The 13600-nt window shown below is 62.6% G+C and overlaps 1 pseudogene; it reads right to left on the bottom strand.

Moving 5' to 3' along the window:
- Window positions 1-818: 818 nt before the first annotated feature.
- On the bottom strand, window positions 819-13258 carry LOC133771313 (sodium-dependent dopamine transporter-like; annotated as a pseudogene).
- Between the last annotated feature and the right edge of the window lie 342 nt (window positions 13259-13600).

Below are 13600 nucleotides of genomic sequence, written 5' to 3' on the forward strand. Positions count from 1 at the left end.
TCACTGCCCCAGGAGGAGAGGTCTGGAGGAAGCCGGGACTGGACTCAGGATGGAGCCTGCCCTGACCCGGGGCTGCCCTATGGCTGAAGGCAGGCGAGGGGCTCTACGGACAGGATGCCCATAAACCCCAGGGGACCTGCAGCTCTGGGCTGACCCAAGACCGGAGCCGAGCAGGCAGCCGCAGCACCCAGGCCTCGTCCCTCGGCACCCTCACCCATGCCCAACACTGCCCACCGAGGCTGATGGCCGCCCAGACACTGTGGCCTGTCCCTGCCAAGATCCATACTCAGTGGCCAGGGTGATGGTCGTGAGAGGTGCCAGGGCTCTGCCCAGGAAAGGGTTAGAGTCTCCTGAGACTGAATCAGGTCCCCAGGGAGTGAGTGGGAGCTCACGGGGCTGGACGGGTTGCTGTGACAGCAGCCCACTCCACATGGCTATTTCCCACCCCACCCCCATGAAGCTCCCAGGTGTGCAGGTGTGCTGAGCGGCCAGAAGCCCAGGTGAACCATGGAAGACCAGGTTCGGAGACCCCAGGGACTTCTGGGATTGTCACTCAGATCTCCTCTTCCCTCTCAGCATGTCACATCTCTGCTGGGGAGAGTCTGCTGGTACCTTCCCAGAAGGCCACGTTGGGTGCAGAGCCATGGGCCTGCAGCCATGCTTGGGGGATGGCTTGGTCCTCCCTTCCTGGAACAGACACTGGCTCTGGCCATGGCTGGCTGCATGCATGTCCATGTACCCTTCCCTCTTGCTCTGGGCAACACTTGTGGCATCATGTGTGACACCATGTGTGGCCTGGCAGGAGGGCACTCACCATTCTAGGCCACGTCCTGGATGGGCACGCTGTGCTTCTGCGCCATGTACCCCAGGGAGGAGAAGACTGGTGAGGGAGTTGATGGCGGTGGTGACGAGCGCGTCCCTGCGGGAACGAGACGAGTTGTGTCAGAGCCGGCCAAGCCGCAGCTGTAATTTCTAGCCATTATTCCAATTCACTGTGTCTGGGGAGGGGCTCCCTCTGCCCCTGGCTGAGCTAAGGCTCTGGCTGCTGTGTGGGAGCAGGTGGGAGGCACAGACGACCGTCTCATGTATGCTGGGGTGCTGCCAGGCAGGGCTCCCGTGGGCCTCATCACCAAGCAGGTTCTGGAGGGCCCCAGGTGCTGCCTTCCCTGTGACCACTTTGGGGTGTGGGGAGGTGGGCCAGGGGGCCCCAGAGTGGGCACTGAGGAGTCAGGGGCAGAGCCAGGTGGAGGGCCCCTGTGCTGGCCTGTGGAGGGCTCTGGGCAGGAATGGGGGGCCGCCAAGGTCTCTCTGGCCACTTGCTGCACTGCTGCCCCTGTTTTCACCACATTTTTACCCCCTGGTGTCAAAGCAAACCCAAACCACTGCAACATCAAAGGGCCTCAGCCTAAACACTGCTCCTGTTTCTAGAAGGTCTGGGTCCCTGGGCGGCTGGCCAGGTCTAGCTCAGAGCAGGGGGAGCTTCAGGAAGTTCCCGGAGGCGGGTCTCTGGAGTGCAGAGACCCTGACCCAGGGAGAGGCATCAGGGTGGGAGGAGGGGCTGGCCTGGGGGAGGGGCTCCATGTTTCACTCCAGGGGTCCTGGGAGGGGCGCATGTGGCTGCATGTCCAGTCTAGAAGGTTCCCTCGGAAGGTGACACACACAGCCCGTGAGTCTGCGCCTTCCTTAACACAAGCACTGTGACTGCTGCCAGCTGCCCCACTTGAGTCCTGTTTGAGGAGCCTGGCAGGGCAGCCACGCGTCCCATATCAGAGCACCTGCGGTCAAGGCCTGGCTCTGGCTCTGCCTCCAGCTTCCTGCCAGAGCATTCCCTGGCAGCAGCAGTCCTGGCTCACGTGCTTGGGCCCCTGCCACCCACGTGGGAGGCCGGGTGGGGTTCCTGCTCCTGGCTTCAGCCCAGCTCAGCCCCGGCTGGGTCGGGCACCTGGGGCGGGAAGCAGCAGGCAGAAGGCCTCTATGCCTCCCTAGCGAGTAGACAGTGCGGTACAGAAGGTGCTCACTCCCTAGCGAGTAGACAGTGCGGTACAGAAGGTGCTCACTGCCTAGCGAGTAGATAGCGCGGTACTGAAGGTGCTCATTGCTGAACGGCTCTGCAGGCACCCGGCTTCCCTGCCCTCGAGTCCACCCCTGGTTCTCCCACCCTCTGTGGCGCCGGAGCTCAGGGCCTACCTGTAGCAGTTGTTGTTGAACTTATTGTAGCTGGAGAAGGTGATCAGCATGCCAAACCCCACGCCCAGGGAGAAGCACACCTGGGTGGCCACATCTATCCAGACCTGTGGGGGGGGAGGCCATTAGAGGTTCCCAGGGAAGTGCACACAGCTGGACATGGTGGGGGGGCGGCGTGGCACCCTCCCAGGGACCACCAGGCCCCCTCCCCAACCTCTGTGCCTTCAAGTCAACCAGCAGACGGCACTAACAGGGAGCCGGCCGTTGAGGCTGTGTGTCCGAGTCATGGCCCGAGGGTGCCTGGTGAGAGCAAGCTGTGTCACTATCCAGAGGGGCCCTGGTCCACGTGCCAGAAGGACACTGCTTACTAAGGCCCCCTGGTGCCTGCCTCAGCCACACCCACTCTCACAAACCCGGCTTCCTGTCTTGTGCTGGACACTGGTGCTGGTCTGACCGCCCTGGACACGTGAGGGGTGTGGCCAACAACCCGACCCAACCCTTCCAAGTTGGCCCAGCCTGCTGGAACCCAGGCAGCACCCCATGCTGTCCTGTGTGAGGGGCTAGCTAGGGAGCCAGTGGAGCTGCACCTGCCGCCCGGCTGACCCTGTGTGTCCAGGATGCAGGCCACGCAGGAGCACGGCCGTGAGGACCACGTAGGGCATGGTGGTTGTAATCCTCACGAGCTGTGTGTGGGGCAGCATCACCAGGCAGCACAGGCACTGGTTGCTGGGACTGGGGGGGCTCTGACGGGGGCGCCAGCACCCCAGCAGCTCAGGTTTTCACAGGAGTGACCCTGTGACATGCCAACCAGGCACCCTCCCAGAATTAAAATGGGAGGAAGCAGATCCTTTTCTGCATTTCATGTGAAGCCGGCAGGAAGCTGCTCTCTGGTGTGAGTCACAGGAAATACACGTGAACCGCAGAGGTGCCCTTGACCTTGTGCAAAAGATGAGGTCTGGGAGGAAGAGGCACTGCCCCGCAGGCGCTCACCACCGGGCCACACACATGGGTGACCCGTCCCAGTCAGAGTGGCCTTGGCATGCATTCAACGATGACAACACTCTCATCAGCAAAAATCCACCCTGTGCAGGTCTTCCTGCCGAACACACAAATGTAGGTGCTGCCCACTAGACACCCTGACCCATGGCCCCCTACAGCCCAGTCGTGGCCATGGGTCCACTGCACGACCCCACCGTGACCCGCATGCTCACCCCACCCCCCGACAGAGCAGATGTCCACCGGGCAGCCTGCGCTCACCTTCCCCGAGGTCTTCACACCCTTCCACAGGCTGAAGTAGAGCAGCGCGATGACCAGCACCAGGCAGGCCGTGAGCTCCCAGCGGGGAGGGCCCAGGTCGTCGATGCCAAGGCTCTGGTGCAGATGCAGCACCCTGTGCCTGCCGAGAGGGCGGGGGGACTCTGGAGAGGGAGCTCCCGCCAGGCCGCTCCAGAAAGCCCCCGGTGGAGACTTAGGGCTGCCGGGGGATGGGCAGAGAAGCCAGCTGTGGCCTGCTGGGCCCCACAGAAAGCCAGGCCCTGGACCCTGCCCTTGCACGCAGCAGGGACGGGTGCCCTGGGTCTTGCATGGAGAGATCTGGTGGAAGCTGCCCAGCTCTGGGCACCTGCCGCCCATGGGCACAGCCGGGGAGCCCTGGCAGACATGCGTTGGGCTGTCTCTGAGCAACGCGGCAGGGCACAGGGGCAGTGCCAGGAGCCCTGACAGGCACGTGGTGCTGGCTCTGAGCAACAATGCAGGCACACAGGTGCCTGCGCTCTTGAACACCAGGCCCAGCTCAGCCACACGGAGGGCTACACTGTGGGCCCAGGCTCTGTCCTGGCTCCCATGGGGAGCCCCGGGCAACCCATGCTCTCAGTCTGAGAGGTCCACCCTCCAGGGCAGAACAGGACGCAAAGTAAGAAGGGCATGGAGCTGACAGCAGCACTCGAGCTCTGGTGGCCTGGAGGAAGTGGGGTGACTGACAGATGGCTGTCACATTGCAGGCTGGACCTGGAGCCCAGGCTGATCGTGAAGGCCATGCTCTGCCCTGGAGAGTAAGTGTTGGGGTGGCACTGTGGCGTAGTGGGTAAAGCTACTGCCTGCAGCGCCGGCATACATATGGGCACTGGTTCTAGTCCCGTCTGCTCCTCTTTTGATCCAGCTCCCTGCTATGGCCTGGGAAAGCAGCAGAAGATGGCCCAGGAGCTTGGATCCCTGCATACCTGTGGGAGACCTGGGAAAAGCTCCTGGCTTTGGCCTGGCGAGCCTCAACCGTTGCAGCCACAGTGAACAGGCAGATGGAAGCTTGCTCTTTTGCTAACTCTTTCAAAATAAATAAAGCTTAAAAAGCAGAACAAGAAAGGGGCCACTGGCACTCAAGATTGCTGATTGTGGGTCAGCCGAGGACCCTGGAGATAACGGCCACCTCCTTCCACAACAGCCCCAGGCAGCGAGGGGCCCGGAGGGGGTCTGAGTCTCTCCAGACTCCAGCATCAGAGGCACTGCCGACCACCGGCTGCCTGGCAAGGGGTCGGTCAGGGTCCCAGGCGCCAGCCACAGCCTGGCCAAATGAAGCCGGCACCGCCACCCTCGTCCTCTTGAGCACAAGCTGCTCTCACAAAGGCAAGGTGTGGGGTGGCAGGCAGGGCATCCCCTGCGTGCCACACCTGTCCCACCACCTGGGTCTCCCCTTCTCCTCGCCTCGCACCTGGCCCACGCTCTGCTCTCTTGGTCAGTCCCGGCCACCTGGGGCTTCTTTCCACCAATGACAGAAAGGTCTCCCCCTGGGCCAACACCTGCTGAGCCCGACCCTCCCAGGACCCCTCAGCCCAGACTGCTCTGTGTGACTGACGCCTGTCCTGCCCACAAGCACACCAGGTGACCATGGCTGAGGTTTGTGAGGAGGTGTCACTGAGCTCTCGGCCTGGCGGCCCCTCCCAAGGCAAAACAAAGGGTAGGGCTAGGGACAGGTCCTGAGCCTAGCTGTCCCCGGGCCCGAGGCGTGGTGAGCAGGGGCAGGACTGTGAGGACCCTGTTCCCTGGGTGAGAACACAGAGCCTGCTGGATGCCAGGCCGTGGCCAGGGGGATGCAGGCCAGGCAGTGTGGCGGCAGAGGGGCTGCTGTGTACCAGAAAGCCCCCAGTGGAGACCTAAGGGCTGCCTGGGAGCCGGAGCCCTGGCCGGATGTCCCACAGGTGCAGCGCAATGGCACAGCAAATGGCGAGGGGATGAGCTCAGGGTGCACAATCCACAGAGGGGTGACATCAAAGAGGAAGCAGACACAGGTGACATGGTAAGGGGGGCTGCTGAGCAGCAGCTACAAGTAGTCAAGAGCACAGGCACTGTGGGCGGGGCACAGGCTCCGAGGTAGGGTCGGGAGCCAGGGTGTGGACAGGCACTGCCACAGGACCTAGGACGGCTTGGGCAGCACCATGCGAGTGCTCTGGGGGTGGTGGTGAGGGCTGCTCCCCAACGTGGCTGCACTGACGCCCTGACTCACACACTTGCAAATGGCTCAGATGGCCGACCCCACGTCCCCTGAGGCTTACACAGTAAAAATGTCTCAAAAGGCACAATAGGGTGGAAACAGAGGCAGGTCTACACCACAAGGAAAGTCTTGGGTTGGAAGAGAATGACAGCAGGCGGCAGAGACTCGGGGAGTGCCTGAGACAGTGACCCCGGCCAGCCCAGCACCACCACTGTTGAGGACCCCGTTTCTGCTTGTGGCAAAAACAGCAGCAAAAGCTCGGAGCAGGTGCTGTGGGGAGACAAACTCCACAACAGCACAGGAGGGGCCGCGTGGCCGTCGGCACTCTGCCTGGAGATTTGGTGGCACTCGCCAGCCGCCCGTGACAAGGACAAGCTAAGGACATGTGTCATGGGCAGTCCCCGATAATTTAGAGAACAGGATGCTTCAGCTTAGCTCCCAAGCAGGAATGAGAAGAGAGAAACAAGGAAGAGACAGAGCCTGGGGCAGCGGGGGAGGAGGAGGTTGTTGACCACAGGCCCCACCCAACCCCTAGGCCAACTTACTAAAAGTAGTTGGCGGCAGGCTTGGTTCCAAAGGTGTGCTTGAGGCTGGTGTCATGGCCAGTACTGCCTTGGTGGGCGTCAGAGCAGCTGGGGCTGTTCCAGGTGTTGCTGCAGTGGGTCCAGGGCAGCTCGGCCACGAAGGAGGAGAAGAGGTAGTGCAGCGCCCAGGCGATGATGACTTTGTAGAAGCAGCCCAGGTACAGCGAGATCAGGATCACCGTGAAGCTCACACCTGGGGCAAGAGGGGCGGCTCAGGGGAGGGGCGGGGAAGGGCCCCCTGCACCTTCCCAGAGGCTGCAGGGCACCTCTGAGGGACCGCCTGTGCACCGGGGTCACCCAGCTACGCCAAGGTCACCACTGCCAATGCAGCAATGGAGGCTCCGCCAGGTCAGGCCAGCTGACTCAGGGACACTTGGGGGTGTTGTGGGCCCCCCAGGATGACCTAACCCAGGTAGTCAGTGATGACTGGTCCCAGACTAAACCATGAGACCCAGAAAAAGCCACTGTGACTGCCCAGTGGCACCCCAGACTGCCCATGCACCTGTGTCACCCAGAGACGTTGGGGCCATCATGGTCCTCTGTAGCTCCCATGACCCCAAGGCCACAGCAACAGCACCATCTGCCACCACGCCCCCATGACCACAGCAACAGCACCATCTGGACCCATGCTCAGGACCACAGGCAAAGCACAATCTGGAGCCACGCCCCCAGGACCACAGCAACAGCACCATCTGCTGCCATGCTCCCCAAGGCCACATAGGCAACAGCACCATCTGTTGCAGGCCCAGGATCACAGGTAATAGCACCATCTGGGGCCACTCTGGCACTCAGGGCCACCCCAACCACACCCAAGTGTCTAGGACCTCCCAGGGCCACACAAGACTACCACAGTGGAGGTGAGAGTTTGGGAAGGAGTTTGGTTAAGACAAGGCTGTGAGGCACATATCCTAAAGGGAGTGCTGGGCTTGGGTGGGGCAAGCAGAATCAGGGGGGGTTGGGTGGGAGAGGCTGGGTGTGGGCAGGGTCAGATGGGGGAGGGTGGGAGAGGCTGGAAGTGGGCAGGGTCAGGGGGGTGGGCAGGGTCAGTTGGGGTGGGTAGGAATGGGTAGAGATGAGCATGGTCAGGTAGGTCAGCTGGGAGTGGGTGAGGTTGAGCAGGGTCAGGTGGGGTCAGGTGGGGGTGGGCAGGGTCAGGTAGAGGTGGGTCAGGAAAAGTGGAGGTGGGCAAGGGAAAGTGGAGGTGGGCAGTATCAGGTGGGGGAGGGTGGGGTGAGCAGGGTCGGGTGGGGAGAGTGGGGATGGGCAGGATCAGGTGAAGAAGGGTGGGGGAGGGCAGGGTTAGGTGGGGGAGGGCAGGAGAAGGCAGGGTCAGGTAAGCGTGGGTGGCTGTGAGCAGGGTCAGGTGGGGTCAGGTGGGAGTGGGTGAGGTTGAGCATGGTCACTAGAGGAGGGAAGGGTGGACAGGGACAGGTGGGGAAGGTGGGAATGGGCAGGGTCAGGTGAAGGAGGTGGAGGTGGGTAGGATCAGTTGGGCATGGGTGGGGGTGAGCAGGGTCAGGGGGGAGGGTGGGGGCAGGCAGGGTCAGGTGGGGAGGGTGGGAATGGGCAGTGTCAGGTGGGGGAGGGTGGGGCGGGTAGGGTCAGCTGGGCATGGGAGGGGGTGAGCAGCATCAGGTGGGGAGGGTGGGGGAGTGTGGGGGTGGGCAGGGCCAGTGGGGAGGGTGGGTATGGACAGGGTCAGGTGAAGGAGGGTGGGGGCAGACAGAGTCAGGTGGGGGAGGGTGGGCATGGGTGGGGGTGGACAGGGTCAGGAAGGGAGGGTGGGGATGGGCAGGGTCAGGTGGGGGAGGATGTGGCAGGGTGGGGTAGGCAGGGTCATGTGGGGGAGAGTGGGAGTGAGCAGGTCCAGGTGGGGGAGGGTGGAGGTGGGCAGGGTCAGATGGGGAGGATGTGGGAGGGTGGGGGTAGTCAGTGTCATGTGGGGTAGGGTGGGGTTGGCGATGGCAGAATGGTCAGGTGGAGTAGGGTGGGGCGAGCAGGGTCAGGTGGGGAGAGTGGGGGTGGGAAGGGTCTTCTTGCTCTTCGAGCTTTGGAGAAGCCATTTTCCACCGTGAGACGAATGGGTGCTTCATGGTGTTTGTGTCAGACGGGGACCAGGAGTGCAGGTGCCCCGCCTTGGAGAAGACGCCAGGGCAGCCACAGCGCAGTGGGGGACCTGCCAGCAGTCAGCCAGGAACGAACAAGCATGGTGACTCTGTTTCTGGAATCCCTGGGTTTCCAGGGAAGCCTCAGGCTGACCACGGGCGCCCGTGGGAAAGCTTTGTGTGCGCGTGCTCAGCCTCTTGGGGGCTCAGGGGAGTTCTGATGGGACGCCGGCATGGACCCGGCTCCGGGAGGAGGGGCGGGTGTGCCCTGGTCCCCCTGGACCCAGCGCTGTGTCTGCAGCTGGGCCAGGCTTTGCCTCCTCCCCAGCAGAGCTGCCATGGCTCTGAGGTGGGGCTGAGGCCCCTCGCCGTGATGCTGACCCTGTGCCTGGTGAGGAGAGGACTCCCCAGCAGGGAGGCTGCAAGTGTCTCAGTTGTGGAGTCCTGGGCTCTGAGCTGGAAGCCAGGGCCTTAGAAGCTGCTGGCCTGGACCCTCAGAAGCCCTGCCAGCGTCCTCTGGAATGGCCGCAAATCACAGTGACATGCGTAGGGTCTCACTCACGGGAAGCCACCGTTCATCAGCCTGCCCAGGGCCACTCTCCAGCCTGATGTCTGAACCAGGGGTGAGCCCATCCAGGTAGGGGCCATGCAGGACGCAGTCACCCAAGTACCAGCCCAGCCAAGGTCAGCGAAGGTGTGGCACCTGCCACACCCCTGCTCAGGGTGGAACTCGCTGCCACAGCTGGCCCTGGCCGCCCACACCTGCTCTGGAACCCGACATGCACTGTCCATGGGAGCTCCTGGGACCACCAGCAGAGACCCAGCTCCACAGTCCAGCTTCCTGTCCACACATGGTCTCTGCTCATCACAGCACGGGCGCGCCCCACAGAGCTCCCTGACACCTGCTGTAACACGGGGTGCAGGAAGCCAACTCCCCTCTGTTCCCTGTGATACCAGGCACTGGAGCAGCACTGGGTGCAGGGGAGAAGATGCCACTTGAACTCCGGCGTCCCCTGCGAGAGTGCTTGGGTGCAGGACCTATCTCCGCCGGACCTCAGATTCCTGCACCCTGGGAGGCAGCAGGTGAAGGCCAACCACGCGGGAGACCTGGATGGAGTGAGATCTGGGTTCCAGCTTTGGCCTAGCCCAGCTCCGGATGTTGGAGGCATTTGGGGAGTGAACGAGCAGATGTAAGATCTGCCTCTCAACTACGCAAAATTTAAAGAAAACATTAGTGAAAACGAAATGTTTCTCCTCGTCTGCTTCCAGGAAGCTCAGAGAAGCACGCGGACCTGTTTTTTTTTGTGCTGGTCCTGTGTGCCTTTCGGTAACCTTTGTAGGAAGGAGAGCATCCCAGACCACTCCAAACATCTACTACAAAACACCCTAACTGCTTTTCATGCAATGGGACAGGCGGTGGCGCACCCACGGTGCACAGGGAACACGCTGCTTATCTTTGGCCATGAAACTGCCTAGGAAGGAAGTCCTGCTAAGCCGTGTGCTCAGCGGCCCCCTCTGCCATCCACACAGCAGCACCCAGGGCAGCCCCAGTGGAGCAGCCCTTTTGGTCCCGAGAAGGACAGGAGAGAATTCCTCCCCTGCTGGGCGTCCTTGGTGCCTGCCTGGACTGTGCGTGAGTATGTGTGCATGTGCGCGCTTGTGCATGGGTGTGTGTGCATGCTTGGGTGTGTGTGCATGCTTGGGTGTGTGTATGCGCATGTGTGTGTGCACTCAGACCAGAGACAGAGAAAGGAAGAGCTGTGGACAGACAGAGCACTCCCACCTGCTGGCTCACTCCCCAGATGCTGGGCCAGGAATTCCATCAGGTCTTCCCGTGGGTGGCAGGGGCCCAAATGCTCAGCCATCACCACAAGGAGCTGGCATCTGCAGTGGAGCTGGGATTGGACGCAGGCACCCCAGTGTGGGACGCAGCTGCCAGGCCGAGGGTCCGCCCACCTCACTAACAATTTCCCAGCAAATCAGCATCCTGCAGACGACACGAAGCCAGGACAACAGAGTCCAGGTAGGAAGCCGTCATTCAGGAATCATGGTCCCATCCACAGAGAGACACAGAGCAAGCCCGGCCTCCTGGCAGCTTCGCTTGGCTCTGCTGGCTGCTCATTGACCTGCGCGGAGCAGCCTGGGCGGCTATGACCAGATTCCGCCCTGGGTGTCCCAAGCCGGCCCCCGCACACAGACCCGTCTCAGACTGGAGCTGAGGCCCCTGACGGCTGCCCACCAACTGCCGGCCTGGCAGTGACGTCATGCCCCTGGTTCATCCAAGGACTCGGTCTGCACCTGCAGGCTTGGGGACAGCTGGACGGCACACCAGGCTCCCCGTGTCCCCCTCCCTCCTGCCGTCCCCCAGGCCAGTCCCTGCTTGGAGAGGTGAATTCAGTCTGAGTCCACATCCTGGGGCAGGGCATGGGGCCGAGTCAGGCGAGACTCAGGACTCCAGAGTGGGCCACAGGGCCATGTGCAGGAGGCGTCACCATGGCTAGGGATACCGTGGGGCCATTCCTCTCCTACCTCCCTCCCCACCCACTCCTCACCACAGGCTCTGAGCCCAGTGGCCACCCCAACCACAACCCTGGTCAAAGCTCTCGCAGCAGCGACTTCCAGAATGAGTCCTGGCCCCTAGGCAGAGCTGGAGAGGACACAGCTAATGCATCCGTGTCTCAAACAGAGAGCTAGGTCACATGGCTGAGGCACAGCCATATACAAAGGAGAAGGTGACGCATCTGGTCTGGCACTGGCGACCAGAGACCCCAGTGCCTTTAACGACCACAGCTCTCTGTGCTGGGATGAGCGACTGGCACAGCATCCAGGTGAGTCCTCGAGCACTGACCTCCCCCAGCACAATGTGGCCCCCGGGTCTCTGCCTGAACCTCAGCCCTGCCCAGCAGGCCAGTGAGCAGAGCCAGCACCCAGCCCCCCTGGCACCAGGACACCCTTCTCTGGGCAGCTTTGCCCCTCCCAGCACTGGCACTGACCACATCTGGGGAGACCACTGGACACGCACTCTATTCCAGACACCGCAATGACTGTCCAGGGCTCAGGGGAGATCCAGGCGGGCCCCTGGGTCATCTCATTGAGTGCCTGTTGTCAGGGTGGGTCCTGCCCAGGTTCCTGAGCCATTGCCTCCAGGGGGCGGTGTTGGCTCAGGGGCAGGGTGCCGAGGTCTGGGATCCAATCCACTGTGCTCCCTGCCAGGTGGCTTGCTTGGGCCCTGACACACCCGGGACTGGGCCCCCAACAGAGATGCCACATGGCGCTCCCAGGCTCCCGTGAGGATGGAGGGAGAACACCTGGAATGGGTCAGTGCTGGGCGGGCACCTGGGCTCTCCAGTGCCACTGCCTGGCCTTAGTGGCCTCGAGGGCTCAATGAATAATATGTAAGATGAACGAGTGACTGACAGCTGATTTGGGTAGACAGGCTGTGTATACATGGTGGATGACAGATGATAGAGAACGTATGCACGGATGATGACAGAGACATGAGTGACAGGCAGGTGATGGATGGGTACAAAGACAAGGCACACAGACGGATGGATGATGGACAGGTGACGGATAGGTGGGTGACGGACGGATCCCAGACTGATGGACAGATGGGTACGCTATCTCATCCAGCACCACAGGGGAGCCTCGGGATGGCCTCACCTGGGGGTGGGGCAATGTGCCCCAGTCCTGGTCATTGCAGGCCACTAGGGAGGACCCCGGGCAGCAGCATGGCGCACGCACACACAGCAGAGTGGGGAGGTCGCGGCCGGCGCCCGAGGATTGGGGGCCACATCCCTGCCAGGTTACCTTTCAGAAGGAGGCAGATCTTCCAGACGCCAGCAGCCCCTTCCCTGTTGAACTGCCCCAGGGCCAGCTCCATGTAGAACAGCGGCATCCCGGCGATCACCATGAACAGCAGGTAGGGCACCAGGAAGGCACCTGCGGGCAAGGCAGCACCCGGCACTCAGGGGCCGCCTCTCCTCCACAGGGCCTCGGGCCCAGCTGCCACCCTCCAGCAGGAAGCCCAGGCTGGGTGCACAGCCCCCACGTTGGGGCCCCGTGTTCCTCCTGAGACCCAAGTGAGGACGCATGGACATCCCGCCCCTCGGCCTGGCCCCAGGGACTGCCCTCCCTCCTTATCCCCCGAGGGCCTGTGATGGGGACAGCCTGGCCCCCACTCCCCAGGACTCAGCCTGCAGAGCTGCCCCATGGCAGGAGCTGTTCACTATCAGTGGCCACTGAAGGGGCTGGGGCGGGGGCCTGCTCCTCTTATTCCTGCCCCTCCCCCGGCACAGCTGGGGGCCTCTGTGTTCAGCCTCTAAATTCCCCTAACTGGACACACCTCTGTTCTTGGGCGGTGAGGGTGGCATGGAGACCCCTCAGCTCTGTCTTTGGGTATGGAGGCCTCAGTCTCCTCTCTCCACAGAGTTCCTGTCGGTGACTGCGGGAACCGGGCGGGGGATGCGAGGACCGAGGCGAGGTGGGATATTAGCTTGGAGTCACCCGGCTTCCGGAGGGATGTGAGCTCTTCAGGGGACGCTGCCTGTCACCTCAGCTTTTGGCCCCAACGCAGCCATAGCTGCAGGACTGGCTGAGCTCCAGCAGGGGTGGGGGCACTCACCTCCACCGTTTTTGTAGCACAGGTAGGGAAACTGCCAGACGTTGGCCAAGTTCAAGGCGAAGCCAATGACCGACAGGAGAATGTCGATCTTCTTGCTCCAGGTCTCGCGCTCCGGAGCCTCCACGTGTGGCGGGCCGATGAGGGTGGAGTTGGTGAGCTGCACCCCATTCCGCTCCTTGAGGAGCATGAGCTCCAAGCCCCGAGGGCCCGTGGCATTGGGCTCCTTAGCTGGGGCCACCGTGGCTGACACAGGTGCCACGGAGCACTTGCTCTTACTCATGGCCGACCTGCAATCCCAGGATTCCGCGCTTCTTCCCTCTGGGTCGGCATCCCACCTGGGAAAAAAACACACAGAAAGCAGAGCCTTAGCAGCCGGGCCCTCGGTGCTGCGCCAGGAGCAGAGGCCCGGGCACTTTCTTCCTCTGTGGGGAAGAAACAGCGTTCCTGGGTCTCAGAGCCAGGGCCCAGGACAGCTGGAGACGCCAGTTCTCATGGGGGCTGGGACGGCACACGGAGCCCGGTGCTCTGGCTGGGCTTGCTGACAGCGGGGGCGGACCAGGGCCAGTGCTGCACTCGGTCTCGGGCGCTGACCTCGGCTTCGGGCAGCCCCGCGCACCCTGAA

This window comes from Lepus europaeus, chromosome 12 (genome assembly GCF_033115175.1).
Source record: "Lepus europaeus isolate LE1 chromosome 12, mLepTim1.pri, whole genome shotgun sequence".
Lineage (NCBI taxonomy): Eukaryota > Metazoa > Chordata > Mammalia > Lagomorpha > Leporidae > Lepus > Lepus europaeus.